Here is a 21,397-nt window from a genome sequence, read left to right as displayed (position 1 = left end):
GAGCATCCTGATCTGCTCCCAGCTATTAAGCAACCCTAGACACTGACCTCCTGCTACTGTTTTCATGACTTAAATACTTTAGAAAAACAATATATTACCAGGCCCCCAAGCCATTTACGACAATGATATTTTGCCTTTTTTTTTCCACATTAAAAAAAGAGAACTGTCTGTCAGTGTGGCAAATACCATCATTTTAATACTCAAATTTATATCACCATGTTTCCACTGGTTAAAGTGGTTTATTCCACCCAACTCCTTAACCTTTATGAAGCTCTAATTGCTCATGTACTCAAATACATAATTGTGATTTAGAAAAATGACCAGACAATAAATACTCTGGTTAGAGGTTAAGTACTCACCAAAATGAATTAAAAGTGGCTGAGATTAAGGAGAAATGGCTCATTATTCAGGCAACTCAATTTTCTATTATTTATATTCTCATGTAGTTAGTATAGACAATAAAATGATGTGTCAGAGGCAATTCCAGCTATGACTTCATACATTCTATAACATCTCTTGTTATAAACATTTATTCTAAATGTCTGAATTCTGAGTGCGCTGAATGAAGAAAAGGGAGAAATACAGCAACAGAAAGCAGAACAGAACAAACCAAAGTTCTTCACACTAAATTCCATCTCCACTTCACTAATGATACTTTGTTGGAAAGGTTTCAACATGTTCTCTTTGTCAGAAATGAGGAACATTGATCTACATGCAGAGTTTACATAGAGGTTATCAAAATAATATTTTAGAGACTCATGAAAGGGCTGAATTCAGCATGTTAAATCCCTAATCAGAGATGCCAAAATCCAGAGTCAGACATCTGTCTTTCAGAGGCGACCACCAGAAGGCTGATGAAAGAGGGTTCATGGAAAGGTCGGTAAAAGTCAAGTTAACAGTTACGTTTACTATTATGAAAAATATTTTTGATAAGCAATATAATTTGTTCCTTTTTTGTCCTATGTTTCCCCCTATTCATTTGTATAACTGTAGTATTGAATTTATTTCGTTAGCTAGTATTGGGGAATGAACAAAACTTAATTAAAATTCAAATCATAATTCCATCATGATGTATTTTACTCTGGTATTCTTGGGATCTAATAAGAAATTATGCCTTATCAAACATATATAATTTGGCTTGAAGTAGTAATAGTAGGAAGCAAAATTTATGGTTATAATAAAGTTGTCTATGCCGGTTATTTTCATTTCACAGTGCAATATGCATTGGGTAACCTTGGTCTCCAGGCAATCATTTAGTCATTTGAGCTCACTCTGGGTGGAGCTTGTTTACATCCTATAATCACATCCTTAACCCTCACTCCTAAATATAAACACAAAGACAGATATTAATAATTGTTTCACAACTCCAGTGACACCACTATACAATTATATTGACAGGCTCGATACTGACAACTCTGAAGCTACCATGGTTACTCTTTCACAAGGTAAACAATCAGGAATCTGCAAAACTTATCAGGAATATGCTGTATATTTCTTTGCCCTACGGAGCTAGACAGTCAGCATCATCTGCAGAAACAAGTATGGGTCTATGCCATTAACATGGTAGCTTTGCAATATGATAACCCAGGGAAGGAAGTTATAGACAAACCGCCAATGTCTGGGGAACCTGTGTTCACAGGAGGCACACAATGCAGCTGCTGATTGATTCTGAAATTTAATTAACTGGCAGTGTCCCTGTGGGCTAGTCATTTCACTTCCATGGACCTTCTTTATTTGGAAAATGAGGATGTTAAATGTTTCATGCTAATTCCCTTCCAGTCTAAGGTTATGTAACAATAATCATTTATCTCTTTGTGAGTTTATGCATATACATAACTACATGCTTTCAATAATAGCAATAATAATAAAAGTTAATATGAACTTGTGATTCTGTAACTTGTAACTGAATTCATTTTATTATTTTTTAATAACAAAAGATTTTCTTTCTGTACATGTGACTGGGTATTTATATTCTCTAAGCTTTACTTTCCTTATATATAAATTAAGACAATAATGGCACCTATCATTGTTTATAGCACATTGTGAGCTTTACCTAGAAAATGTATGTAATGTTTAGCCCTGAGGTGGTATGTAGTCGGTACCTGATACATTATTTCTATTGTTATCTAACCTTTATTTTACTTATGAAATAAGTAAGCAAAGAACGAATAGTATTATGATTGTCCACTTGGAAACGTTTTTATGAATTGTTACAAAATAGTTTGTATGAATTGCAGTTATTTAGAGAAGAAACAAATGAATTTTTAAAATACATTTTTAAACAAAAAGAACGATCCTAAAATAATGCAATTCTCCTTTAAAAAATAGAGCAATTATACATTGATTTTGCTATTCTGTAGGATAAACCTAGACAGTATTTAATTATAATCCCCATATAAACCAAAATAGAAGATTTGACTAATGTTGGATAACTTGTCAAAGATATCAAGGAAGAAAATTCTTAGAATGGTATTGGTAAATATTGAAAAGAAAAGGAAATGCAACATATTAAAAGAAAACTAAAAAACAAACCAAACACCCACATTTTCTGCTAGCATAAATGGCATAAAAGATGTTTGTTATAGACATATACTCAGTTGAACTAATAAGAAAAATTTGAGCTAAGACACTACACATTTTTAGAAACAGAAGTTGAGAAAAATTAAAATTTAGTTTTTAAGTTGGTAAATATTTCAAGAAAAAAATCTGGTGAGTTTTTGAGCAGTTGAAGAAGAGCAAGCAGGGAATATTGATTCTTTCTCAATTGGCGTATAGTCTTCTCTCAGAAAACCAAAGAAAACTAGACCAGGATGTCAAAATGCCAAGGGTATTAATTTTAAAGTCTTGAAGTCCACCAAAATAATTGACCACAAATTTCTGTCATTCTTTCTTCTCCACGTAACAGAAATGACCCAAGGGTGTAGAACATCATAGGCCTAAAGTGCTCCCCTAAAAAGCACTTCTACTTTGGGTCCTATTTCAATATTTAAAACAAAACATGACTCTCACACCTTTATCAATTCTGGCTAAGGAGACTGAGTAAACTAGCTGCTTGCTTGGGCCAAGTGGTCAGAGATGACAACCTATCCCTTTAGTGGATAATATTTGGCAGAAAGATCCTGAATTAAGGTTATCATAACTTCATCTCAGTCCTGCCAGATCACAACCTCTGTCATCCTTCCGTATTCCCCTCTGTTATGATTCAGCCTTCCTTGGACTGAAGTTGGAACTAATGCCATAGGCCAAAGGGCAAAACACTCAAAAAGGCAATGGTAGGATTTGCTTCTACGTGGTGTTTGAATGAGAGGTCATTTGCTGTCATAATGCTAGTTCAACCTGAGTTTCCCTGGTTCCTCTAATTATTGTATACATAAACACATTACATTTCTTAATTATTTACTGGTATGATTCATTCACCTCTTGACAGACTTTAGTTTCTCCAGATTCAGGAGCTGGGGAAGATGGAAGTCCTGGCTACTCCCTAAAGGCCCTAAGTGCAGGTACAAAGAGAAACATTTACCAAATGGTCTTTAAATGGAAAGTCTGAGATGGAGTTTTCTTTCCTAATGTTCCATGTCTTTGAAAAAATAAACTTAAAAAATGATTTTCTGGAATTCTAAGATGTGAGTCCAGTTAGTTGTTTCCTACTGCCCTATTATGGTCGTTTGAGGCTGGGGTCCACATAGCAAATGCCTATTAATCCCTCGGGTTATAGGTTTGTAAATCTCTTGAGTGTGTGGGAGATTAAGGTTGAGTTCTTGATGGAAGCAGGATGTTTCAGCTGAGATTAGCTGAAACAGCTGAGGGAGAGGGCATATTGTTTGAGTCCCGGCTTCTGAGCAGGTGAGCTAGACTGGAACCTGGTGAGAGAAGGGTCATACCCCCCCTACCCCCCCCCCCCCCACACACTAGCCGGCCCCAACAAGTGTGAAAAGTGGGGAGGGAATGATCTTGAAGAGGATAGGGCTTACTGGAAGCTAATGGAATGGGAGTCTCCCTGACTTCCAAGAGGAGAGAGGAAACATGCTCCTCATCAAAGGCAAGCAGGAGAGGGAAATTACATTCTGGAACACATCCCTGTATTTCTTATGATGGCTTCTTCCTTCAGTCACATTGGAACACATTGTTTTTTTTAAAAAATGTCCACTTATTGAGCAATAAATGTGAACATTGCCAAAGGGTTTCCACACATGAGATCATTGTCCTCAGAACAATTATATGAGATACGTATAATTATGACCCCTATCCATGAAGATTATACATGAGGAAACCAAGGCTCTATATATTAAAGAATGGGCCCATGGAAAGAAGCCAAGATTCTCATACTTGTCTGAATACCTCTTTAAGCTAGAGTTCTTTATCGCTAAATTATACTGTTCCTCTTTCATGAATAGAGGCACTGACTTCCACAAAATTGCTAAGATGTTGAATGGTCAAGGATTCAATAATATTCATTGTCTACTTATTAGAAAGGAGCATAAATAATGCTGTTTTAGAAAAAGTTTTTAGTGATCAGTGTAGGGAAAAAAATTTTGTGCTTAAAATTTTAGTTTTAATATTGGTATATAAATTATATATACTGAAAGTAATTAACAGTATGTTGACAATATATGAATGTTAAGTTGGTTGAAGCCTAAAATAGTTTGAAACTGTATTGGGAAAGTTTACATAAATACAAGGTGAAGCTCCAAAAGCAGTAGATAAAATAATGAGCCAATGAGACATGAAACCATTCAGAGTTTCCTCTCTACTAATTTTTGTAAGTCAAGGTTTGGGGCTTTAATTGGAACTCAAGTGGGAGTAGAAAATGGTGAAACTACCTGGGAAGAGTTTGGCAGTTTCTTATAAAATTAAACATATATTTAACATATGGCCTAGCATTGGGTATTTACCCAAGAGTATTGAAAACATATGTCCATAAAAATGTACATTTTTATTCAAAAAAGCTTCAAGAAAAACAACAGGTGAATGGATAAATGATTTTTGGTCTATTTATATGATGAATAATAATCAGCAATAAAATGGAAATAACTACCAATATCACGTAGAAACATAGATGTATATCATAGTTACCATGCTGAGAGGAAGAAAATGAACACAAGAATATACACACAATGAGTCTGTTCATATGAAATTCTAGAGGCGAAACTAATCAATAGTGACAGAAATCACATCAGTAATTTCCTGTGGCAAGATTAGTGTTGGAGCTGGGGGACTGACTGCAAAGGGGAACAGAGTTCTGGCAAGATGGAAACGTTCGATTTATATATTTATTAGGATGGTGGTTACACACTTGTGTGTGCAAACATTTGATAAAACCATTTAATTGATATGCTTAAAATATTATATGTAAATTATACCTCAATAAAGTTGATTGAAAAAAGACAGTTGGCTTAGAAGAGAGTGTGCATTAAAAACAAAAATTCCCCCATCTCAGTTCCTGTTCAGGAAGGTTATGTCCTGTTATTTTTCCTTAGTTGCAAGGTAGATTTTTGTTTATAAATCTCAAGTGGAAAAAATTTGAAGACTTTAAAATAAAGCTATTAAACATTTTAAAACTCTCTTACCTAGATAATCAAATTTCCTCAATATTTGAGGTTTTATCATGCAAGAGCTTTCTTAAAACACTATTTTTTACAATAAGTATTTACGTGCCTTAAGTAACATTTACCGAACACAATTTAATCATCTCTGAATACCTCCAGGTCATTATTGTTAATATCAAAAATTGTGCTATTCTGTAATATAATGATGATCTCAGTTTGTTACAGCACATAGAACTATTTGCTTCTATGCTAAATGGCTTCAGAATACTGAGCTTTTTCAGTGTTCATATTTGCCTCTTACTCTTTTCTCTCTTGTTGGGCTGTAAGCAACTTGACTTCTCCTCTCTGCTAACCTTCTAAGGTAGCTAAATTAACAGAACTATATATAGAGCAGTGGCCCCCACCTATGGATTTCAAACCAGCAATTGATTGGTTTCAAAAGAATCACCTGGAAACCTGTCAAAACTACAGATGCCTAGGCCCCATCCTTGGTGATTTGTATGTCTAATTCAGTATGCATCATACAGGATTATTTTTATTATGGAAATATGTTTGCGTATGTTTAAACATACGCAAAAGGAGAAAAAACAGTGTAATGAACCACCACACGACCACCATCCACTTCAACAGTTATCATCATTTTGTCAGTCTTTATCATGTATTAACTCTTTTCCACTTTTTTACAGTAGAACTGGAGTTGCCCACCTACTGCCCTGTGGGTCAAGTCCAACTTCGCTGTTTTTTTAAAAAATTCAGATATAATTCACATGCCATAAACTATACACTCTTAAGTGTACAATTCAGTGGTTTGATATTTCACAAAGTTGTGCAACAATCACCACTGTCTAATTCCAGAGCATTATCGTCACCCCAATAGAAACCCAATACCCATTAGTGTCACTCATTCCCCACTTTCCCCAGCCCCTCGCAACCACTAATCTACTTTCTATCTCTATGGCTTTGCCTATCCTGGACATCTTACAATATGTGGCTTTTTGTGTTTGGCTTCTTTCACTTGGCTTGATATTTTCAAGGTTCATCCATGTTGCAGCATGTATCAATACTTCATTCCTCTCTACGAGTGAATAAGATCCCATTGTATAAATATTACCACATTTTGTTTATACATTTCTCAGTTGATGGGCATTTGGGTTTCCACTCTTCAGCTATGATCAACAGGCTGCTATGAACATTCATGTACAAGTTTTTATGTCTTCAATTCTATTGGGTATTTACCTAGGAGGGAATTGGCGGGGGCGGGGGGGGGAACTGTGAGACTATTTTCCAAAGTGGCTGCAGCATTTTACATTCCAGCGCATGACGGTTCTAATTTCTCCAAATCCTCAATGTTATTGCCCATATTTTTGATTCTAGCCATCTTAGTGTAAAGTGGCATCTCATTGTGGTTTTGATTTTTATTTCCATAGTGATGAATGATGTTGAGTATCTTTTTTTGTGTGCTTATCAGCCATTTTTATACCTTCTTTGAAAAAATATCTATTCAAATCTTTTGTCCATTTTTAGATTGGGTTATTTATGTTTTTTTTACTGTTGAGTTGTAAGAGGTTTTTAAATATACATATATATGTATATATATATATACATACACATACATACACACACATACATACATTCTGGATACTAAATTTTTCAGATATGTGATTTGCAAATATTTTCTACTATCCTGTAGGTAGTCTTTTCACTCTATTTTGACATGGTCGTTTGTAGCACAAAAGTTTTTAATTTTAATTACCTACTTTTCTCTTTGGTTGCCTGTGCTTTAGGTGTCACGTCTCAGAAGCCACTGCCTAACCTGAGGTCACAAAGATTTACCCCTATCTTTTCTGCTAAGAGTTTTATAATTTTAGCTCTTACATTCATGTCCTGCATGTCTAAACTTTAAAAAAGCTTCTCATGTTCTCCTGAGGCACAACTAGTTTTGGAAAGTAAAAGTGAGTAGATTTTGGCAGCAACCAAGAACTTTTTTTAAAAAGCATGAGCTTTGGTGCAGTTTTTGTAATATATATGTCGAATGACAGGTCTTTTTTGTCTGCTTTCTGGTTTTCTGCTATATTATAGATGGCTGAGATGTTCAGAGAGCTGATTCAAGAAAAGTGTGTCATACTGTTTACATGTGTGGTCAGCTCTTGGTATCAATAAACAAACAGTCCAATCATGTTTAGAAGGAGTTCCTTACAGTTCCAAGTTAAAAAACAAAATTGTCATCTTAAGTCAATTTCAAAGTATGGTACCCCATAGTTCTAATCCAGGTATTGAGAAATGTTGTGTAGAAAAGAAAGCTAAAATCAGCAGTGGGGCATAGTTTCCAACCAAAATAGGATAGCATGATAGACACACTTCTTTCATTTGCAGAAAGAAAGACATCCAGGCACAACCATAAACCATCAATTGCTAGTTGACTGTTTGTTCCAGCTCTGAGGCCAGTGGTTCTCAAACTTGAGTGAACATCAGAATCACCAGGAGAGCTTGTAAAAACCCAGGTTCCTTGTCCCCATCCTCAGAAATATTGCTACAGTAGGCTGGAGTAGGGCCATAAATTTGCCTTTTTCATATGCTACCAGATTATGCTGGTAATGCTGGTCCTAAGACCACATTGTGAGGATAAATGGGCCAGCCATCCTGCCTTGTTGCATACTGAATATCGATCAAAGAAGCATTAAGTCAGGATACTCATCGGGTTCATGACCTCCTTGGTCATGAACATGCTAACAGTACACTAAAGAAGTCACAAGGCCATAAGTATAGTTTTCAAATTTGATTAAAATTCTTAGTCACTGACTGTCTCATATCAGGTTCCAGAAATATCATTTTTCCAAATGCCATTTGGTAAGTTGGGAAAGTATCTTCATTTTAATAAAATTAGCAGGGATAATCTAAATTCCTTTGGTTTTCTGAGTTTTTTTTTTTTTTTTTTGGTATTTGATCTTGCTTGATGAATGTGGACATCAGCTTTGGTTAGGAATGCCATACAGGGACATCCACTGTGTTTGTAATAATGGATTTGACCTGTGACCAAATGGTACTCTTGAGAGATGCGGTTGTGACTTTGACAGGTTGAGCCAAAGTTAATTTCTGATGAACTGCAAAGGAATTTTATCAGTCCTAGTATGTTTGCTAGCTGAGTTGGGCAAAAGAGTGACTTTCCAAAATGTCCTGAATAATCTACATTTATTCTGTCACCTCTACTTCCAGTTTTCTCAAAGGTCAGCTAAAAACTTCATTTTCCTACTTCCTTCCCTTTCTAGGACCACAAGCTTAAACCTGAGAAACAAATGTTAAGCGGTGTTCCTGCCACTGACAAATCAGCAAGAACAGAGCTCAGGAGGCAGAAGGGAGTTTATAGTTTTGCTGATGGCACAGACAGAATGAGACCTCAGCCTGTTCAGCTATTCAGTAGAGAAGATAAATAGAAAATGTTTCTGTTGGTAGATTGAGGAGATTCAGGAACAGAGAGAAATCTGACAGGCTGGCCACAATGCAAAATGACATGTTGCATTTAAGTTCTTATAGTGATGCCTAAAGTCAGCTAATTATTTTTTGAGAGAAGTGGAATATTTGTTTTGAGAAGAAACAAAAGTTCTATGCCAACCCTGTCTACAACACCTCTGCAGCAGGCCTAGCTCTGCTCTACCTTCACTTGCAGGCTCTTGAGCCCTCTGTCTCCCAGACCTCCCACAGGAAAAATTTGTCAACCATCCCTTGGCAACCCGTACCATGCTCCAAGGAGAAAGGAACCTTTTCTTTTAAGTCAACTTCAACCTAGCCCAAAGGAAAGCCATCTTGGTATCCCTATGTCCACAAGAAGAAAAGGTATGTATAGCATTTTAATCCCCAGGATTGACTGTTAGTCATACGGCTTCTAAGAAGTTTGACACTGTAATTCCTCCCCCACTTCTCTAAGTTACAATGGCAGTACCTGCATCTGCACAGAAATTACCCTAACTGGCTAGCTACTTCATTAAATTATCACGTGGTTCCATTTTATGGGTACGAAATAGTTGATCTCAGTCAACTGGCAACTTAGAAACTTAGGAGGCAAATTAGAGCAATTACTAATAATTTATACATGTCATTACTAACGATTTGTCTATCACCTATAAATATGAGGTAAAACGCCAGCCGGCCCCCCTGGTCCTGCAATTCTGAACAGGTTTTTTACATTTTTCCCTTTCTAAGACCAAAAGCTTTCATTATCCACACAAGTTCCACCATTACTGTTGCTGCTTTCGACTAGTTCAGCATCAATAACACAAAGTTAAGAATACAACCGGTGGAATTTGTACTCCTTGTGGAACACAAGGTGTGACATCTTAAAATTAAAGGACCAAAAACAAAACCAACCATCCCCCAAAAACCAAGAAGTGAGTTTCATGCCAGCTTTCCCTAAATCAGTTCACAGAGGAAATAATGGCAAGAGAGAAGGGCAAAGTATGTCCTCATTTATAATCACTATCCATAATCACTGCTGTGCATCGTTTCAGGGTGAGGCAGTTTGATGAAATTAAAGGAAGCGCTTTGTTATAAATCATCAGTAGTTCTGGGGGAGGAGGTGAGTTTAAGTCAATTAATAAGATATAATCTTTATCTCCTTTTCTGTTTGTCTCACAGAGCTTTGCCATTCAGCATGAAAGGCGTTGATGTCATTCATTAATTGAGGGCCAGATTCCTCCATCAGCATATTCCTCCCACCTGGTACTGCCTTACCACCAGCCACTCACATGCCCAGCAGTTTTCATCTTCTGTGGCTGGCTGTCAAAATATAAGTGGAGGGAGAGAGCTGCTTTTACAACTCTGCTCCAATTTATTCTCACTGGCCTCTTATTCAAATGAGAAAGAAAAAGTATCCAGATCTTGGGGAAAGGATGTAAGAAACAACACTAAAAAACACCTGCAAATTCAAGAGGATTTACATACCAATTCCAAATACCTTCTGGCCATGAAGAAAATTTGTTTTCTGCATAATTTATAACTGCATTTCCCCTCATATCCAGCAAAAATTATATACCTATCTCTTTACATCACATACTATTGTGTCAGTTTTAAAATATTTTCCTTTTTACATTGAATACAAACAATATCTTTGTTTATTATCTCATGTTTGCATATTTTACTTTTGCTTATAATTTTAGTATTTTCCTCAGGCCCTTTATTTAGTTATTTTTGCCATATACTTGGTTATAAGATCTAATTCCATGTCATGTGAATCTCCAAGGAGATTCACATGACAAATATCTCCCTTGAGAAGTACTGATGTTGGGGAGAATAAAAAGCAATCACACTCATTGTTTTTCACTAGTGCGATGAGCAGAGTTTAAAACAAAACCAACTTCCCATAAATTCCAAACGCCCTTCTAAATCACCATGGGTGCTGTTTCACAACCTGACCTGCATAGTTCCTCTGGGCCACCGTGGGAGTTGTGACTACATGTTTGCATGCTGGGTCACACTAACCACATAAACACATTCTGCAGCAGTCTGTCATTTGTACATACCTGCGTGAGTGCAACCCAGTGAAATTCCACCTCACTGGGACTCCTGCCAGGTGGAGTGAACCAGAGGAAGTAAGGCTTCCACCTGCAGGCGATGTACCTGCAACTCTGGCGGCCCGAGGTCACACTGCTCCTGATTCCTATGGTATCTGAGCAGACAATCCCAGGAGTGCAGAAGGTGGCAGAGAGTTTGGGGGAACAAGCCTCAACTCTCACATTCCCTTTGCCTAAAATGCATTGTAATGACTCCACCTAGCTCAGTAGTGCTAGAAAAAAAATGTTTTGAGTATGAATTATTGCCTCTGTTGCACTTATAAAGTGTAGTAAGTTATTTTTACCAGTCAGAACACATCATATATATTTTTTTTAGTTCATCACTATACAAAAACTGCCCAAGGTGATAGCAGAAAAGGGAATTATTTAAAAACATTCTTTATAATTTGGGAGCTAGAAGATATCTTAGAAGAATATATACTTCATATCTGTACTGCTAAATAAAAGCTGTTTTTCAAGGTGGGGGCCTAGGATGCAGAAAAGATGGCTGGGAACCCTTTCTTCTCCCAAAGGGGGCTGCTTGCTGGGGATGATGGTCCTATCTACCTCTGTTGAAGTTGCACCCAACTGAGGGGAAAAAAATCCTGGAGACTACCACTCTAGGAGGGAGAAGCCTCACTGCTATGTTCTACTTCAGAATTCTGTTCTTTTGGCCAAGAGCCCCTGTTTACCCCATATTTTGGCATTGTTCTCTGGATAATCAGAAATGGAACTATAAGTAACCTTTTTGTAATATTCTTGCCCTTGTATTTTGTTCAAAACTCTATTACCAAGGAAGTGATTAGAAACCTTAATCGGGGGTTTTAAAATCAAAATAATTACATTGATCAAAGGTGGTACCTTTCTAGCAGTATTCATCTGATGAATTCATTTTAAAATAGATTGCAGGGTGTCCTGACCAAGATTTCAGGTCACTACATTAAATCTATGGAAACTGTGGCTATTGAGATAAATAAGAAAATGGGTCTCTTTTTGTAACTTATGCTCCATTTATTAACTTCTTACATATTCAATCATATTCTGAGTATCACTTTATTTTAATAAATTAATTTTTGTCTAGGACTTAAGTCTTCATGAAAAACTATTTAAGTTACACCTGATGGCTAAAGTCATCTGGCTAACATCTTCATTCTTAAACATATTTTAAAGTAGAAATATGGTATTCTCACACTGAAACCTTACTGTTACATTTTCATGTTTTCTTATGTATAAGTAAAAATTATGTTTTCACTTGTATAATATTCTGGTAAAACTGTATAAGAATTATACCAGAACCTAAGCTGGGGTCATATTTCCTCATCAACCACATTCTCCAATGCAATAAGCCAGACCCCTTAGGAAGTCTATTACCAGCCTGGAGGGATGCAGAATGTGGGGAGGAGGAAAGCTGTTCTCCTAGGTACAGCAAGAGCAGAGTCTGTTAGCAGATTGACGAGGAGGGCAGTAGGCTTTTAAACAGTGCATCAGGATATAATTGGGTGAAGTTAAAACCCAGAACATCTACACTGGCTAAAACGCATGATGATATAGAACTCAAACTTTCACATGGATGCACCAAAAGAATCAAGGGAATTTAAAGCCCCTCAAATAGATCAAACTTCTCTAACTGGAAAACGTACCTCCTTTGCTCCCCATGCCATGTTATATCCCCATCGGGCCTGTCCCAATGCCTCTTTTGGTTTCTTTACTTTTTTGGAACTGCTTGCTGTTTTTCCATCCCTCTCTTCTGTGGCTCCCCAGGCTGATACTCAAAAAACCTCCTTCAATCAGGTTTCCACTGACCTTTTATATTCTCATCTCCTTGGATAACTTTCTCCTCTGTTTTCTACTTTGTCATCCAGGGAATGACAAAGGAAGCTATTTCCCCTTCTATATTCATGGGAGTGAACCATATGTTCTTCACTTTTTTTTTTTTTTTTCCTGCTAATGATACAGTCCCGATATGTCCTTTACAGGACATGTCTAGATGTCCATACCACAGTGTGAGTACCTCGTGGGTAAAATTATCCACGCTCAGTGGAGCTTGGGGACAAAATCTTATGTGACTGAATCAATTTTGTTTTGTATTATGTATTTTACCAGCCCTAAGTCTTGGAGTCCCTCACCTTTCTTACTGGTTTGCCCTGCTGTCAAATGCAGGTCTAGTCCAGATCTCTCTTACCTTCTCTGCTGCTTGTTGCCCAGTCCTACTCCTTCTGCTTTGGGTCAGAGCTTCCTTTCAGAGCCTTGTGATCCTCTGCCAGGGTACTCAGCACCTTGGTGATTTCTGCAAATCTGAATGAATCTCCTTTCTCTCTGTCTAGGCCTCCTCTCATCCTCCACCTGCTCTCTGCCAGCTCCACACTTGGGATGGCTGGCGGATTAGCCCAGTTCCCCCATCCAGCTCAGCTCACTCAGCTCCGACCTCCTGTCTCCTCTCTCCAAGGTCCAGAGCTGCAATGCTCCTGGCCCCTTCAGGAGCCCATTCTTTGGCATCTGCAGTTTGGACAGGAGGGCCCCTGGTCACTCACTCCCTTTGAGGATTCTTGTCCCCAGCCCGGGGCAACCTGGAAAGCACATCTATTGGGCCCTCTGCCCCCTTGTCTAGCAGGCAGCCCACATGTCCTACCTGGGACTACCCTTTTGGGAGTGTTTACCTGACCTGGCTTATGCACACCAGCCTGGATTTGCTTCTAGTTTCATCCTCGAAGGTAATTCCCAGAAGCTTTTATGAGAAAGGAAGGTCTGTGTGTTCAAGTGATGATGCCCGAATGCCCTGCTAGCTGGCCACATTCAGAGGGAGGGAGCTGGTTTATCAGTCTTGGCCAGGCTGCTCCCCGCCCAACATAATCAGCACATGTGCACCTGAAGACAGGGTTCTGCTCTGCTCTGTCTTGGGCAACATGTTTTTGGGTCCAAGGTAGATACAGAGGTGCTGTGGGGTTCAAATGAGGTCACACTGCTGAGGACACTGTCTCACTACACAATGTTCTGTATGTGAGGCCACCAAGCCATGGCTTTGTTTTTAGTCATGGATCCTATAATCGATCAGTTTCCCCTCTTTGCACTGGCTGCTGGAAAGCTTAGTGCCAAACCTGCATGTTGCCTGGGGCATAAAATGAATTCGAATGGATTTTTATAATAACCTTATTCACTAGTCTATTTTATGTCTTTATCTTTATTTTCCACTTTCCCTGCCCATCTACCTCTAATTTATATTTCCCTGATAGCCACCTTAAGCCCTTCCTGCATCAAGGTGGGGCAAGAATAACCAAACATAAAATGAGGTAATTTTATGAAAAACTGAAACAGAGTCTCTTAACATGGTTGGCTGAAAGATAAATTTCTGGACAGCAATATCTACTAAATGTTATAAGGCACATATTCATGACACAGAAATACCAATTCTAGGAATTTATCCTACAGACATATACGAATGTGCATTACTTGTTTGATTACAGCATTGTTTGTAACAAAAGAAAAAAGACAATGTCTGGAACTTGCTAAATGCATCATGTTACATGTATACAATGGCACACTATGTAGTTGTTCAAAATGAGAGATGTGTTTACATGTTCGAACATTGAGGATGCCCTCAATGTGTTAAGTGAAGAAGAAAAAAAATTGTGGTTGGTGCCGAGGAGGAGAGCAGGATATATTTGTTATTTAAACTTCCAGTCCCACCACAAATAACATGAATACTAAGGAGGGCTTGTTGCTTGTTGCGTGGTATAAACAAAATCATCATCCTCAGCACAGAGACTTTCTCATAATTCAAGGCAATATTAAATCACAGGAATGAGGAAGCAAAATTGCAGAAGCATAGGGAGCTACATTCTCTGAATTAGCACAGGCTACAGAGTGAGAAAAGGGGATGGGGGTAAAATAGAGGAAAGATGAGGGGGCTGGCCTTTGAAAGAGAAAAGTTTGGGCAGTTGAGGGTTGTCTAATGGAAATTTTGATGTGAAATGCAGTAGATTTTCTTTTCAATCTGCCTCCCAAACTCTCTGGAAAACCTACCTGTTTCCCAATACTTTTGTAGTTAGATTTGTTTTGGAGGGAATGTGATAAAGTGTTGCATCCAACTTAAAGGTCAGAGAGGGTCAAGGGCAGAGGCGGCCTACAGTGACAGCCCCATCAGACAATCAGGCCACCAACAGACAATCAGATCCCATGTGCAATCAGTTCTGTGTGTATTGGGAACTGCAGGTGGAAGAGACTAGGAAAAGACTGGAATATGGAGGAAAGTGCAATGAGCCAAATCGACTCTATGCAGAAACAATGGTTTGGCTTAAGGAATACTGAGATGGGTTTCTATACCCAGATGACAAACAGCAACTTAGGGAAAAAAACAATGAAAGGATCACAAGAGAGAAGATGATTCTAGAACTTAACACGTGTCAGAGTAGCCACTGTTATACACATGACAGATATATACAATGCCAGTTCTGACTACATTAATTGTTATAAGAATATCTTCCTTATCTAAAAAAAAAAATGTCATTAAAAATTCCCCTCACTGATCACTTCAGTCTGTGTATCTCAGCCCCTTGCCCTTACACAGAACTGCTCTGTCTGACTGTTCCTACATGTGGCTCTATCTCTTCTGGAACCACCTCTTCTGGAAACACTGCATCCATATCCTGAGTGACCAACCCAATGATGACCTAAGGGAGCAGGCCCCATGGATGGTCTTCAGAGGCTCCCCAGTTCCTAGAATGTTTTGCAAACTATTGTGTGTGTACATTTTTCTGAGGAGGGGGTCATGCCTCTGATTCAAATATCAATGGAGTGACCCCCTAAACAACAAGGACCTCTGATTTAGAAGCCTGATATGAAACTCCTCCAAAAAAATCTCATATCTAAGGACTAGCTCAAAGTTTGGCAAATGATTGACAAAAAAATAATAATAATAAAAGCTCACAATAATGAATATACAGAGTATACAAGACACCGAGATGTTTATTACTATGATCCTTATTTTGTAGATGAGAAAAATGAAGTCTTAAGTGCAGATCCATGTTTTTAAGACTCCAAACCTTTGATGTCAGCCACTCTCTATCAATGTTGTTAAATCAAATGCTGCATGAGATGACAGGTGGTGGTTACTAACACTCTCATTATGATACCAGTTTCTTTACTGGTATCAGCATGGGAATAGGAGAGTTGCATCTAAAACTCAGGCTACCTGTCTTTCACTTAAATGTGCTTTTCCTTATCTGTCCCCACTTTGAAATAGTCTTCATTTCTTATTAGGACATGAAAATGAAATCCTGTACCTAAATTGAACTCATTTTACCTGTTTCTACATTCAGGACTCTGGTATGTGTATGATAATCTTGTTCGTCAGTAGATCAAATTTCATACCGGCAGGGACTGTGTCACCATGGACAGCTGCGAGGAAAGCAAAATATCCCCTCTTTGGGCTCCTTTCCTGTTGGGGGTCTCCAACCCAAAGCCCACAGGGACCAGTATATAATGGAAGTGATAAAAGTGGGCTGCATGGGAAATGGGGCAGCAGGAAGGGAGCCACGTCCAGTGTGAGAGCAGAGCTGCTGCTTGGCCTCACTGTATGGTTACTACTTGAGAATGTGGGACCAGGATGAGTAGATCTTCAGAATTTTAAAAGAGAAACCAGAAACACACATTTTATGTGGAATTTCCTGAGGTTAGGATGTTGACAACTCACTCAAATAGTTTTTAAAAACACAGTACAGGCCAAATAAAACACATCATCTATTGCTGGGTGGGTTCAGGGCCGCCAGTTTGCAAATTCGGTTGTTTGAGAAATATCCAGAATAATCCTCTGGCCCCATCAGGCAGATGAAGAGTATGGAGAAGAGGTGAAATCAGTATTTTCAGTTTTGCTGCTTGTTAGCATCTTTACTGAAAGGTGTGGTGAGAGAAGTGGCTGGAAGAGAGGCTAAAATTGTTTTTAGATCATCAGTGGATTTGCAAGAAGCTGTCCATGGCCCCAAATTGAAAATCAAGAGTGGGTGGTAACAGTTGTGTGTGACTTTCTCCCTTAAGCTACTAGTCAAGCTTTCTGTAGCACAAAAATTGTTCTGGTGTGCACTGACACATGACTTCAGCATCCTTCAAGCTGGTTGTTAGTGTGCAGTGCTCTGTTGAATCAGCAGAACAATCCACAACCTGCCGCATGTCTTCTTGCAATGTATGTGCTTCTGTGAGGCAGCAAATCAGCTCCAGCAGTGAACAAATGACTGCTTCCAGGACATCTTTGGATAGCTGCTCTCCAGTGGGGAAGAAAAGCTTCTCAGAAGAATGGAAGCTCTTGTAACAGGGGAACACTACTTCGCCTTTTATTCTGTCAAGCAAGGCCATGCAAAACACTGAGTAAATCTGGATCCATTCGAGGATCAACTGCTCTGGCACTTGAGCATCTGGGGCCCTCAGCCTGCTTCCTGGACAGCACAGCCTCTGAGACTTTGATGGATGAAGCCGTGCAAAAGCATAACTGAGAAGACAAGACTCGAGACGTTTAAGAATGAGTTCCTGCTCCAGATCCAAGCACAGTATTTGGAGAAAACTTCCTTGAGCCTTCTTTTCATTAAACACATTAGTGAAATGGATGCAGAATATTAATGCACTTTGCAAGGCCTGGGGAAATAATGCTAAACACAGTGTTCTCTTCAAACTGAAGGTGTTGTATATATGTTTAGATTGGAGAGAGATCTGTGTTTGAAAATGCACAGAATTTCCCTCCCACCACACCAGCAAACTGAGAATTTTCTAACCATTTTTTCTTTCAACAACAACTATAGAAAATAACATATTAGATATCTAAGCCAACAGTAACAGAGTACTAAAGTGTGGGCAATATCAAATATTATGTTCGGAGTGAAGCTGAGTTCTTCACAAGCTACCAGGCATGTTCATTTTAATTTTATAAGGTGACTACTTGACTACTATGATATTTAGAATCCATATACTGAAGTATTCCTGAGATTTTTCATGAAATACTTAATTCTGTTTCCAAATAGCACTTTCTACTTTTGTTAACCCTTTCCTTTCCGTTTAAGTCAATATGATAGACTGGACCTTCTTAAGTTGCAGGTTAGCTCGCATTTTTCAATACCCAGTTTCGGTGTGTTCTAAGGACAACCAATATCAGTATCCAAGCATTTGTGTCACTGTCCAAACATTCGTACTTTTGAGGTTTAAAAGTTGTGGACTCAGATCAAATTCAGATTTTAGTGTGAATCCCAAAGAAAGAACCTGTGTTCAATCTTTTCTATCACACTCTTTCAATTCCTAGATACACACGAACCTATATTGTTAAATAAAGGCCAAGGAAGAATGGTTCTCACAGGGAACAAAGAAGGCAGCAAATGATCAAGGGCTTTTTCTTTCCTGCAAATAAACGTGATCCTTTAAATAGAGAATCTAATTGTTCTTAAACTGCTCTTCCATCTCCGAATTCACAGGTTTTTCTCACATAGATAGTTAAGGTAAACTATGAAGGGTTGCTGAATAAAGAGGTATGTTTTCTCTGCATAAGGAACGAAGGTGCCAACATATACTCAAGTTCAAAGTTGGATCTAAATTGTAATTATTTTTGGCTTGGAGGTTTTTTTTTTTTTTTTTTTTTTTTTTTTTTTGGTCAAGCAAATAATGACAATTAGAGCAGGATATATACATATATCCTTACTTTTTATTGAGATATGATTCATATGCCATACAATACACCCATTTCAAGTGGGTTTTAGTATATTCATAAGGTCACATAACCATTGCTATAATCAATTTTAGAACATTTTGATCATCCCCAAGAGAAATTTCATACCCATTGGCAGTCACACCCTACTCCTTTTTTCCCCTAGCCCCTAGTCTACTTTCTGTCTCTATGTATTTGCCTATTGTGGACATTTCATATAAACGGTGTCATACAATATGTGAACTTTTGTGTCTGTTTTTTCATTTAGCATAATGTATTCAAGACACACACACACACACACACACACACACCACAAAATATATAGACATACCCATGAGTATTGTCTGAAGTCTCCAAAAGGATCTGGGCAGTGCTGTTCTTGCTATTAACTTTCTCACCTTCAGAAAGTTTCCCTCACATCTTGATGCATTTGTGAAATTTAGCAAGTCTTTTGTCTCTTATCACAAATTTTCACTTGCCAGCAAACATCTGTATGTCAAGTTCTTATAACACCTCAAACTCGGAGTGTACAACATGACCTCAGCATTTTCACTCTCTAAGCACAATATTCCTATTTATTTTCCCTTTTTGTTAACAATAAGACCTCTTCCCATACTAACTTTAAAACCTAGTCATTTTTTACCTCATTCAAGTCTAGTTCATCCAACACCATGCTAGACACTGGTTCTCCCTATTGTGCCCGCTCCTGCCTGCCTCTGCACCATCAGCGGCACTTCCTGGCCCAGCCCCACATCACAGCCTTCCTGCTCAGCTCTTTGCCCACAATCACCTCCAACCTTTTCTGCATCGTGGCTAAGTCCTGAGCTGAATGAACTGCAGTGAACAACTCCATCTTGAGCACAGGGATAGGGAAATAAGAGCAGGGCAGTAGGTGGTTTTGTTTGGACCTATGCTGAGCCCTGGGATGATGGTGAGGAAACTGAGTGCTTGTCAGCTCTTCCCTAGGTGCCCTGGACCCCATGTGAAATGGTTCTGACTTATTCATTTTAAAGACCCCAGATGACTCTAATGTGCATTTCTGAGATCTACAGACTGCCATAATAGCACGGTGTTAGTAGGACACGAAGACCTGGGTGCCCACCTTGGTCTACCAAAGGACAGCTGTGATACCTGGGGCATGTTAACTCTCTATCCTCAGTTTTATCATCTGTAAAATAGGCTACATAGAGCTTCTTCATGGAAATGCTCTGAGTATTAATTAAATCGGACATGAAGTACAAAGTAGAGTGCTTTGCACATAGAAGGTCCTTGGAAAATGGGGAATGGAGTGGGTTACATATATCTTGTCCTGAATTATCTTTGTAATAGTGGTAATATGACTGGGTGACAACCAAGAACCACTCTGTCTCTCATGAGGCCCCACATTAGGGTGACTCTTTTGATGAAAGGCAAAATGACTTAGCTGCGTAAGGGTACTATGGACCTTACAACTAAGTACCTTGACAAAAGCACACAGCTGATTCCCAATATTTTGTGCTATCTGAGTTTCTTAAAACATGGGAAGGAGCGGAGTGCTTGAAGGTAGTGTGATGTGTGGAGGGACATTGGGTTACAAGTCGGGAGAACTCAACATGGTATGCGACGGGAGGAAACTTCTAGTGTATCCACATGGGTATAATTCTTGACATTCTAGTCACACAGCCAATTAAACACTAATCATAATTTTTTCTCCTCCCACAGGCCCTTTAGATAGATTCAAGTCAGATACCTGGTAGCAGTGGACTCTAAAATACTTTGCAAAGTCTTACTGATGATTCTTAACTGTGAAGAAGACTTCTTGTGGAGTCAGCTGTGTGCGCCTTCATTACCTTCTCTCTGCAGGAGAGCACTAGATTAAGAAACATGTGGAAGAATCACGTAGCTGGATGGCACATATACCTCCCAGCAACCCCGACAGGCCCCAGGAGGGAGTTAGCTTTGGCTTCCCAAGAGACGTGCTTATTTTGCAGCAATGAAGGGACAGATGATCCTTTCTACAAGTTGGCCTCAGGACAGGAGGGAAAAGGTGGAAAAACAATCTGGCAGGACTGTGGTGACTCTGTTCCTAGCTGAGACCAGGAATTAGCCCTCTGCTCATGACCAGGCTTTCCTGTAAGTCTGTGAGACCACAGGCTGGTCACTTCCTCGACTCAGGATTGTGTATCAGAAGCAGCAATGAAGCAACTCAGAACTGACTTAAGGCAGGGATCTAAATATGGTAGGGCTCGAATTCTCTTATTTGGATATCAGCAAAGGCTATCAGAAGTGTCAGCAAACTCAGAATGCAGACCGCTTGGGATTCTAACTTTGGACTGGTACAGCAGTTTACTTGGGGCCCCAAATCTGCCCTTGCTGACAACTTGATTTATGATGCTGGGGTCAGTCCACTGAGGCTCATGTGGCTGAGGAGACAGGTCTCTCAGCTTACTTTCCAACTGTGCCCCCTCCACATCCCAGACACTTCACAAATGGCAAATTAGAAGGAGCACAGGATGCGAGCGATTCTCTTAGAAGAGGCCTAAACCAAAGCAAAGACCCAAACCAGAAGAAAGCATTGGAAGTTTATGTTTCTTTATCTTTTTCTTATCTTTATGCCAAGATCCCTTTGTGATTTTCATATTTAATCAGGG

At 38.8% G+C, this 21,397-nt stretch overlaps 1 protein-coding gene across 5 annotated transcripts in view; it reads right to left on the bottom strand.

Moving 5' to 3' along the window:
* MARCHF3 (membrane associated ring-CH-type finger 3) overlaps positions 1–21,397 on the bottom strand; it is a 131,593-nt gene that overhangs the window by 74,834 nt on the left and 35,362 nt on the right. Inside the window, exons 1-2 of one of the 5 annotated variants that reach the window (XM_036225454.1) lie at positions 13,272–18,695; positions 11,060–11,322 (exon numbers count right to left, since the gene is read on the bottom strand). The exons of 1 other annotated variant lie outside the window; for it this stretch is intronic. The gene's annotated coding sequence lies outside the window, so the exon portion shown is untranslated. Of the gene's footprint in view, positions 1–11,059; positions 11,323–13,271; positions 18,696–21,397 lie in introns of those variants that run through there. 3 more of the 5 variants (XM_016121934.2, XM_016121937.2, XM_016121936.2) reach the window with 3 other exon arrangements.

This window comes from Rousettus aegyptiacus, unplaced genomic scaffold (genome assembly GCF_014176215.1).
Source record: "Rousettus aegyptiacus isolate mRouAeg1 unplaced genomic scaffold, mRouAeg1.p scaffold_m13_p_8, whole genome shotgun sequence".
Classification (NCBI taxonomy): domain Eukaryota; kingdom Metazoa; phylum Chordata; class Mammalia; order Chiroptera; family Pteropodidae; genus Rousettus; species Rousettus aegyptiacus.
This window is presented reverse-complemented; position numbering and strand designations above follow the sequence as displayed.